Consider the following 9,934-nt stretch of genomic DNA (forward strand, 5'->3'; position numbering starts at 1 on the left):
ACAGAGAAAGCTAGTAGGTGGACCTTGGACAGAGAAAGCCATTTTGATAACACTAGTAACGTCAGAATGAAAGCTCAACCTGAGCTGACCTGGTTTTGTGTGTGTGTGTGTGTGTGTGTGTGTGTGTGTCCAGAGCACCTGATGAGTCAGGGCCATTAGTCGGCTATCCTGGGTGGGCCAGCTGAGGACCAAACTTGGCACTGTCGCACGAGCAGTAAGATGAAGCCTTGATATCATGGCACTGTGCCAACCAAACACACACACACACACACACACACACACACACTTTCACACACTCTTTTACCAACTTTTAATTATGGTCAGCTCTGTGTTTGGGTCCTTTATGCTTTCATAGTCCCGTAATCCGTCATACGGCTCCCGTGGTCCCACCGTGCACTCCGTAACGCCGAGGCCAAAAACATTTCGCCAGCTAACGCTAACGTCAGTTCAGGTAACAGCCCATCAGGGTTAGGAGAGGCTCAGCCATCAACACTCAGACGGTCAACAACAGCCAATTAAAAAGGACTTTTTATATGTAGTAATTCTACCTGACAGAATGGTTAAAGCCTCTCCATTTTATTCACTTTTACATGAAGCACTGCAAAACTGTTTCTTAGAGAGCATCCAATGTTGTAGCTAGAGATTGAGATTAAATGCCTCAAGGCTACACATTGTATAGTGCAAACATATGTTTTGTTCACAGCCAGCTTGTTACTCATTTAAAGAGGACCTATTATGCTCATTTTCAGGTGCATACTTGTATTTTCGGTTTCTACTAGAACATGTTTACATGCTTTAATGTTCAAAAAACGCTTTACTTCTCTCATACCGGCTGTGCTGCAGCACCTCTTTTCACCCTCCGTCTGAAACACTCTGTTGGAGCTACTTTGTTTGAGGGCGTGCCAAACTAGCCATTCTGTAAATGTGTTACTTGGTGACATCACCACGTTACGGAAGAAAAGGCGGGTCTTCAATAAAGGTGTTTCAGGTAGTTCAGGAGCAGTGTTTCTGTGAGGGAGAGTAACTCCGTCGGTGTGGACTTTGTAACTTTGCAGACCTTTTACATGCACAAAAAACGATATAACACACTAAAGGAAAGGGAAAAAGCACAAAAGCCTAATAGGTCCTCTTTAAATGATTTCAGAGTTTTCGCTCTGAGCCTCTTCACTCTCTTTCAGCGCAAAACAGAAGCGACCCACGAGAGGAGGGAAGCAGCAGCAGCAGTAGCAGGGACTCTGGAGGATAAATGACCCCCGACTGCACCGCCATCTCCTCCACTCCCTCCATCCCTTTCTATTTTCTTTTTTGCTTCTGCAGCTTTGCACTATTACAACTTCCAGCTACTCCCACAGCGGGGTATGTTTGGTGTGAGACTCCTTTGCATTTTGTTGTCCAAACAAACAAGAGGCCAGACTCAATGAGGTGGTGGGGAGGATGCGCAGGATAAAGACGGAGGCAGAAAGAGGAGGAGGAATGCAAAGAAATGCTGCGCCAGCTTCACTGACCTCTAATACGCTCTCCTCTGGTTTTCTTAAAGTGCACTCCAGAGTGGTGTGAAGTCCACCGAGGATACATTTTAAAGAATTTATCCCAGCATGAGAACATTTTGCCTCCTCATTTACAGGACGGCTTTTTAAGTGCATCCCTCCAAATTCCAAGTTTTATATAAGGACTGCCAAAAATTTACAAGATAAGATGGCTGGGAGTGATTTGGTATGTGTGTGTGTGCATGTTTGTATTTGTTGCATCCCATAACCAAACACAGCCACCCGTGATCTCATGAGAGGATGTTTTATTTGGTGCTGCATATTTAGATCTGGCAGCGTGACCGTAGCCCCTGGGCGTGCGACCCTCTCTCTCTCTTTCTCCCCGATTCTCTCTCTTTTGTTTCCTGTCCTCTTCTGTGTTCCCATAGCTGCCATCTTTGCTATCCATTGTCTGAGGAGATCCAGGCTAATTAAAATGCCTGCCAACACCAGGCTACAACCTCCATTGATTCTCTCCCTCCTCCATGATCCCTACACCATGGTGGAAAAAAAAAAAATCAACCCCCAACTGCCTGCGCTAATGACCACCACCTTTGATACGCAGCTCTTTTCTTGATATATTGGGTGTGGCGACCCGACTCTTCCAGAGCTCATGCTGACTGGATCGAAGCTCTTGGGTCCAGCCAGGGGAGTCTCATCTCCGCCTGGTCCCCCGATTCTGCTGCTCCGATTCTCAGCTCTAATCGCGACCTTCTCGGGTCAAAGGTCACCACCCAGGCCCGGTCACAGGTGATTGAGCAATAGCGAGGCTGATGGGATTGAAAGGTTGGGGATGAGAGGGGGTGTCGAGGCCGAGGTCAGGGGGAGAAGGAGAGTCAAACATTGGGTCAGGAGATCATCACAAGGTCCGGCTCAGTTGGACAGCAGCATTTGAATAAAGGCTAATCAAGTGTTCATACTGGGAAGTTGATTCACCTGCCGATTAGTACAAATTTTTGGGCCCAATGGCATCACGTGACGGACACGGAAGTTGTAGTACCGCCGTTTGGCCACTATGAAAATTTGGCGCTCTTCCCAGGGGCTTGATATAGGGGAGCTGTCATGTGGTCCATCTTTATATACAGTCTATGGTCAAATCCATGGTGCCTACATTACCCACAATGCAACTCAACCACCAACAGCTTGGTCAGAGATTTGGGTGTGTTGCCAGCTAATGTAGCCTCGAGCTGCTAGCCTCAAACACAGATGCGGGTTACAGAGGTCTGGTAATCTCACTTCTTTCTAACGCCACACCCATGAGATTTTTTTCATTTTCAAACTTGTAGTCCTCAGCCCCAACTGACTCAAGTGACACCACTTGAGGAAATCTATCAAAAAGGCTTTACACAACTTCCTTCACATATGCAGTAGCACTCCCTAACATCTGGAAACAGACTTTGATGTGTAAAATCGACACAGTTCCTTTTAACAAGGAAACCACCTTCCTAATAACAGTAACAGTCATGAGCCAGTCTCTAAGTAATTGAAATGATTGTTCTACTTCCTGCCGCTGTCTTTAAAGGGACCATACCTTTGGCATTCGTCCGCAGTAGGACACGGCCGACTGCCTCAAAGAAAAGAAAGGAGAAAGGGAGAAATGAACGAGGGGGGATGAGATACAATCTGTTTGTTTTTCTGCTTTTCTTTCCCAAGCTTGTTATCGTTCCTCATTTCCTGCTGGACGACAAGTAAATAATTCACATGTATACATGTACCAACACTGAGCCCGGGCCTCCCTGACTCGATTTTTGGCCTCAGTTTCAAAGCTACTCCCGGCGAACGGAGCCTTGGTGACTCGCCTCCAAACGACGTGTAGAAAAAACAAACAAAAGACTGAAATGTTCTCCCGATATTCTGCGTACTCAGGGGGAAAAGAATAGCATTTTTTCTGGATGAGATATTCCAACGTGCACATGACTCCGCAATCTCCTGCCCACGTCGATCCCGACCCAGCACAATCCATCTCTTCACTTCGACTCCCTGGAGAGGCAGCTCAGCAATTGTCTCAATTGTTCCCATTTTTTCCAGCGCCTCCTACTCTCTGAGGAATCGTTAGCGGTTTGAGTGCGGATCATAAAAGTAGTCGAACTCTGTTTTAATCACATTAGGAAGGTGAAGGAATGCAATGAGCAAAGAAGTCCCCGTTGGACTGTTTAGGAAATGGTCTCCGGCTTTGAGACATTTTAGATGGATGATTTGCTCCAGACTCTTAAAGCATCTCATGTTTCTAAACCTTTGCTTTGGTTCTTCAATATCTGGATAAGATTTGGCATCTTCTTCAGGACTTACCAAGTTGTCGGGGTCTATTAGATGTGAGTGCTTCACTAAGTCTGCCCTCGCATCCCAGAGGATTCACCTCATCCCCCCAAAACACAGCCGATCACCGCAGGTGTGCAAAGTCACAAGGCACAAGGCTGTCAAGTGTCTCCTGATTTCCAGGCCACCCTCGACATCCGCAACCCTCCAGCCCCCGCCCTCCCTGAAGGACCCCCCAAAATCCCTTCAACGTCCCAGCTGTACCCCGAGCAATGCCCCTGGGCTGAGGCAGCGGTTGGGGAGCGGAGTCCACCGGGGGGGTGACCCGGCTCTCCCTAAACCCTGCAGGAATGTGTGGATTTGAGTGAGCGCTGAAACCAGAGAGCACTCTCTCCTATCTTTAAGCCCATAATGGAGCCACTTCCTGTTGATAATCAGTTTGTTGTGATCTCCCTCTGCCTTGGGATTTTGACACTTCATCTTGAGTCCTAGGAGAGGAGGAGGAGGAGGAGGAGGAGGAGGAGGAGGAGGCGAGGTGTTATTATGGTTCTGGTCTGTGTACCATAATGACAGTATGGGCTGGCATCAAAGGCTCGGGGACCAAAAAAAGTTATTTTTCCAATTTGAGTCCGAGATCCTCCGACAAACCGCTGTGTATGCACAAACGCACGCACACGTGCATACATGCAACATCATCATCATCATTCTTTGATACAGGGCATAGACATCACACACGTATGGGTCTCTCTGGGGTTCCTTGAGGATCAGCAGACTGGGATGACGGGAGGTGACGTCTCCGGTTCAATTCTGGAATCATCTTTTTCTTGTTAATTTCTACTCTTAACTGTCAAATAAAGGCAAGAACACCAGGATTTCATTCTCTTTCTTCCTCTTTCTCTCACTCGCTGACAAACATCCCTCAGTGCTGGATCTGGTACTGCTTTTATGGCCTCCAATAATAACAATAAAAGAGCCAGAAACCTGCTGTAATTATTTGTTAAAAGCAGCCATGGTGTTACTTCCAGAGGAGCTAGCTGGGAGCTCGTTGGGGTAGGGGGGCTCACATTAACCGCTGTTAATCGTTACCACCATGCGTGCGAATTAGCATCGCGGTACGGCCCATAAACCAGGTAGGGCTTCTCTCCCGGAGGTTAAGTGCTTTGCTCAGCTAGGCGTGGTTGCCATAGGGATGGCTCAAACACAATTCAGGGCCCTGCTCTGTGTCATAGCACACTTCGAGCCGTATACTGGGCCCTGGGGCTGATAGCGCATGGCGAAAAAACTGGTGAGTAGCCAGGTGCACCAAAGTGGATTCTCGTAATCACCCTTTAATCCAGGGGGTTTTCTTTTAGTGGCATCTTTTCCTTCAAAGCCTTCCTCGTCTCCTTGTCTCCTCCTTCTTCCATCCAAGTCTTCATCTCTGTCACAGATATCTAACGTCAAGTCAAGCCCCCTTAATCCCCCCCACCCTGATACAGGACCCTGCCCCCATCACCACCACCATCACCACTAGTGCCCCCATCTCATGGTCCCTACACCTATATGGCTAGTGAAAGACAAGGGGAGCAGGAAGGGGTAAATAACGAAGTGAAAGCCCCATCTGACATGCCAATTGGTGTAATTATGGGCTTAAAGGCTCCTAATACATTTCTGAGGACAGCTTTGTGTGCCCCCCTCTGAGAGCTGAGCTCGTCTGTCATGTCATAAAGGCAACATGTCATTGGACCTGCAACGAGTGATCCATATTTGCTTATGATATGTTTTATAATTCTCTCTCGTGGACCCCACATCTACTTCTTCTTGCTATTTGTTTGGACGACTTTTCTCTGAAGCCATTTCTTTCCGCTCGCCATTGATGCTTATAAACTCTCACATGTTTATTATGAGTACGTCCCTGTATATGTTTCATTCTTTAATGTCCTTATTTCAGGGGCCACATGCGTGTAAGGCAACACCACTCAGCTATTTTCCCATTGGCACCAAATAGAAAGCGTACATTTGTGCCACCATAATGTCTGGGGCTCTACACATGGACCTCGGATTTTCCTCCATCCCCCTTTTGGGACCGCGGTGAGACAGGGCAGCTCTGTCCTTTTCCACGTCGTCCTTTGATGCCCCCCTTTGCCAAGAGTCTGATTTGTGGGCTAGCCGTGTCCTCCCCTCCTATAGCCTCCGAACCCACAGAACATGGGGACGCGGTGGGAGTTCCCAGTGTTTTGGGGGAAAGAAAGGGGAAGGGGGGGAGGTTTGGGTCAGACCACCACAGAGTCGGGGAGACCCCTGTCTTCCTCCTCGCCGGTTCCCACCGCTCCCGACACGGCACACACATGTTGAAAAGGTCAGGTCTTGATAGACAACAGAGCACCGGCAATTACGCTGCTATTTCTCAGTGGCTGGAAGTCCCCCGTTTTTTTTTTTTTTTGTGCGAGTGTGTGTGTGCAGGGAGAGTTTGCTCATAGAGAATAAAGAGGCAGTGTTTTAAGGGGGGAAAAGGAGCTGGGAACAGGGGGAACTGCATGTAAGGACTTGTGCCCGAATTGCTTCATGTCTGTCTGTCTGTCCGGTTGTGGAAATTGGAGAATGCTTATGAGAGAGTGCAGGTGTGTGAGCGCATGTAAGTAATAGTACAGTGTGTGAGAGGATGCATGTGTCACACCTGAGCTGCAAGTCTGATTTCTAATTGCCTTTCAACATCTGGAGCGTGCTGTTTGCTGTACTGTTGTGGGTCGGAGGCTGCGGTCAGGAGTCCATCCCTGACCTCAATGACGGGGTCAGACCTCGGAGCGCTGCACCAACTGGATGCTGAGGTTGCAAGGAGCGTGCAAACACACACACACTCTTCTGGATTTCCTCCAGCGCCTTCCCAGTATTTTCTCTCTTCGGTGTCATTTCTCCTTCACACCGAACACCTATTTCAAGGCCCTCTAAAGGATGGCTTTCATAGAAGGAGCACGGAGTGAAAAAAAAGTCAAGGCAGGAGTTATGACAAGAGCGGACCGCAGTTTGACAGATCTGGAGATCACACGGAGAGGATGCCGGCGGTCCCTTAACAACTGAAGTGTGCTGCCGTAATGCGTTGCAGCTGGAAGCTTGCCTCGCATACCTTGTACCGCCGGCTTTGTGCGTTTCTATATGTGCAATTTTTTTTTTATCCCAGAGGTGGACTCGACTGCACAGTTGTGACTTGTATAAGAGCCGTTTGGGCACTGTGCCCCCCTGAATGCACCTATAAGGAAAATGGGTCCGGAGGGGTGCTGGATCGGGAGGCCCCGCAGAGCCATCAGGTTGTTAGAGAGATGAAGGCCTGTAAATGGCTGCCAGTAATCGTCCCTATAAAAGAGCAGCTGCGTCCAGTTGTAAGTATGGCTGCTGTGCTTGGCCTCCCTCCACTGCTTAATATTCAGGTGAACAAGTAGTTTCCTCCGTGCGAATGTGTCCATGTGCGGCTACTTGTTTATGCGTGCAGAGGTTGCCCTGGATTTGCACTCTGCTCTGGATAATTTCCAAGTCCAATCTATATCGCTACCAGCCTCCGGAATGTACCTTTGCTCCTGGGAAATTTCACCTGAATTACTTAGTGTGTGTGTGTGTGTACATGAGTAACTCAACCATAAATGTTACCGCTGCTTCTAATGGGCCTATTACAAGACACCAGCTCGTGTCAAATAACACACAGCTCCACACACACAACCCACTAATGGAATCAACTTTGTCATCATAGACAGTGATGAGCCAGTTAGGGCTTTAGTTAGCGGGGCCTAATTCTACCCTGAGGAGGAGGGAGGGGATCACTCTGTAGTTTCGAAAGGACCTGCTACCTTGTGTCCGTGACTCATGATATGGCTGGGTGGCGCTGCGGGGGGGGGGGGGGGAGACACCACGTTAAGATCTGTGTTTGTTTATCCGTTGCAGGGCAATCCACTCGGCCTTTGGTATCACGAAGCATCATAGAACGGGGATGCCCAGTGGAAAATATGTAATCGCCTTCGTTGGAAGGGTGATATATAACAGTTGCAGGTATCATAACTGCCGAGAATATGTGGCTATCTGGTATATTGAGTTTCTATTGTCAGCTCAGCTATCTTTTTTATGGTTTCCCGGCACACTGAAGTGTGAGATTCTTTGCTTTCGTTGCAGGGTCAGAGTTCAGCCACACTGGGATCAAGTTGAGATCTGGGTTATAACACTTACTGTACTGAGATACCGGGTCCTTTGCTTTGATCACATAGGTGTCACGACTGTATAGATAATATATGATTATCACAGAAAAGAGACATTAAGGCAGAGCAAGATGAAGGGTATATTTAAGGACTTTATTTATTCCTTCCTCGCTCCCTGATGTATCATCCGGTGTTTGTAATGTTAGTACACTACTAAAAAAATATATATATATATATAAATAGGTAGTGTAGGTATAGGTAAAATGTTACATATTATACCTTTAATTAAAAAGTCATCTTCGAGCTCCATCTTTATTCTGACTATCAAACTGATCTGAAACTATGTTCAATTTATCCTAAAAGAAAACTCCTCACTACTTTCTCACCGTGGAAATAGATGATAAGAGCAGACAGACCAAGAGGAAGACTCTAATCCCCCGAAGGCAAAGCAACTCATATCCACCACATTCTTAAATAATTCCCTCCCTTTTATTTCCCTACGCTTCTCTCACTGGGAACTATGTGTGGCCTTAGGGGGAAACGGGAGTCATCACCTCACTCGGAGAACGTCCTCTCCGCAGCGTCTTTATGGCTTAATTTACTGTGCACCAGCATCTATAAAACCATTTAACAGGGTTAATGTTGTTAGGTACACAGACCTCAGTTGCCAGTAAACATGTTGCCTAATAGTTTACGCAGAAAAGCAGGAGGGAGAGAGAGAGAGAGAGAGAGAGAATGATTTTCTGGTCTTGTTGGGGTTTTTTTGTTTCTTCTTCTCCCTCTGAAAGGTCAATCCAATAATTCTTTTCAGTTTGTTTCCCCCATTTGTGTTTATGTTTTCTTTCTATCCACCTCTACCATCCTCTGTATGTGCATCACTCTTCCGTGCAGTAGCGGACTCAGGCTGTTTTCCACTGGAAGGGTACCCTAGAGGGGACTTCATCATGTTTTCTCCACTGGAAGGGTACCCTAGAGGGCACTTCAAGACGTTTTCTCCACTGGAAGAGTGCCCTAGACTCTAGGTGTACTCTAAAGTGCCCTCTAGGGCCTAGCATTATTTATAAGCACAATTATCAAAAGACACAGAAAGAAGACGCATCATCCTCACCTACTAGTTTTACTCACTTCTTGACCTTACATGAAAGAAACGATCCCTCTCTCCTACTGTGTGGTCCTGCTCTCTCACCTCTTCCTCTGACTCTTATTTCCCACCACGATGCAAATAAGTGAACACCTACAAGACACACGAGTCATGCGTGCCAGTGAGGGTGCACATCCAGGCAGGGAGGCTGATGATGTAACCATGACGACACTCCTGGTCATGATGAACCTGCCCGTCACCGGCCGGTATTAGTCATTAGCCATACTTTAATGCACACCGGTTACTCATGCAGCTGAGGAATGAAGGATTAGTGCAGACTTCAATAGGAGCAGCGTGTCACATAGATGGCTTTAGCAGAGGGTTATTATAAAAATATAACATTTTACAGCCCTGGTACCATCCTACAATGAACTTCACAGACCTATTAAAATAGTTACATTAATTGCTCCACCAGCTGCTGAAGGTGCTCTCTCCATGCAGCGTTTCCATGCCCTCAGGCTGGCCCTCGCGAGCTCTGCGATCCAGTTGAATGGACAAAGGTGGAGGGCCAGACCACCTGGCTGGCTGGCTGGCTGACCTATGGCTCCCCGCTGATAGTCACCTCTGGCTGATAATGTGCGTGTGCACACCGCCTCCGTCTGTGCTCCTGCTCGGTATGTCTCGTTTATCGGCAGGCAGGCCCCTCGGGCTGGCTCTCCTCCCAGACCTCCCAGCACCGCACGGCCTCCAGCTTTTCCTCACGACAAGTTAAGACCAGTACTGTTGTTAACCTGCTGTTAACTTCCCGTGTCCCAAAATCATCATGCCCATGCACACACAAACGTGGTCATCGTCTATTATGTCGTCATCACAGACATGTTGTGCTATAAATGTGCAGACGTGGTGCATAA

The sequence above is a fragment of the Sebastes umbrosus genome, chromosome 14 (assembly GCF_015220745.1).
Source record: "Sebastes umbrosus isolate fSebUmb1 chromosome 14, fSebUmb1.pri, whole genome shotgun sequence".
In the NCBI taxonomy this organism is placed as follows: domain Eukaryota; kingdom Metazoa; phylum Chordata; class Actinopteri; order Perciformes; family Sebastidae; genus Sebastes; species Sebastes umbrosus.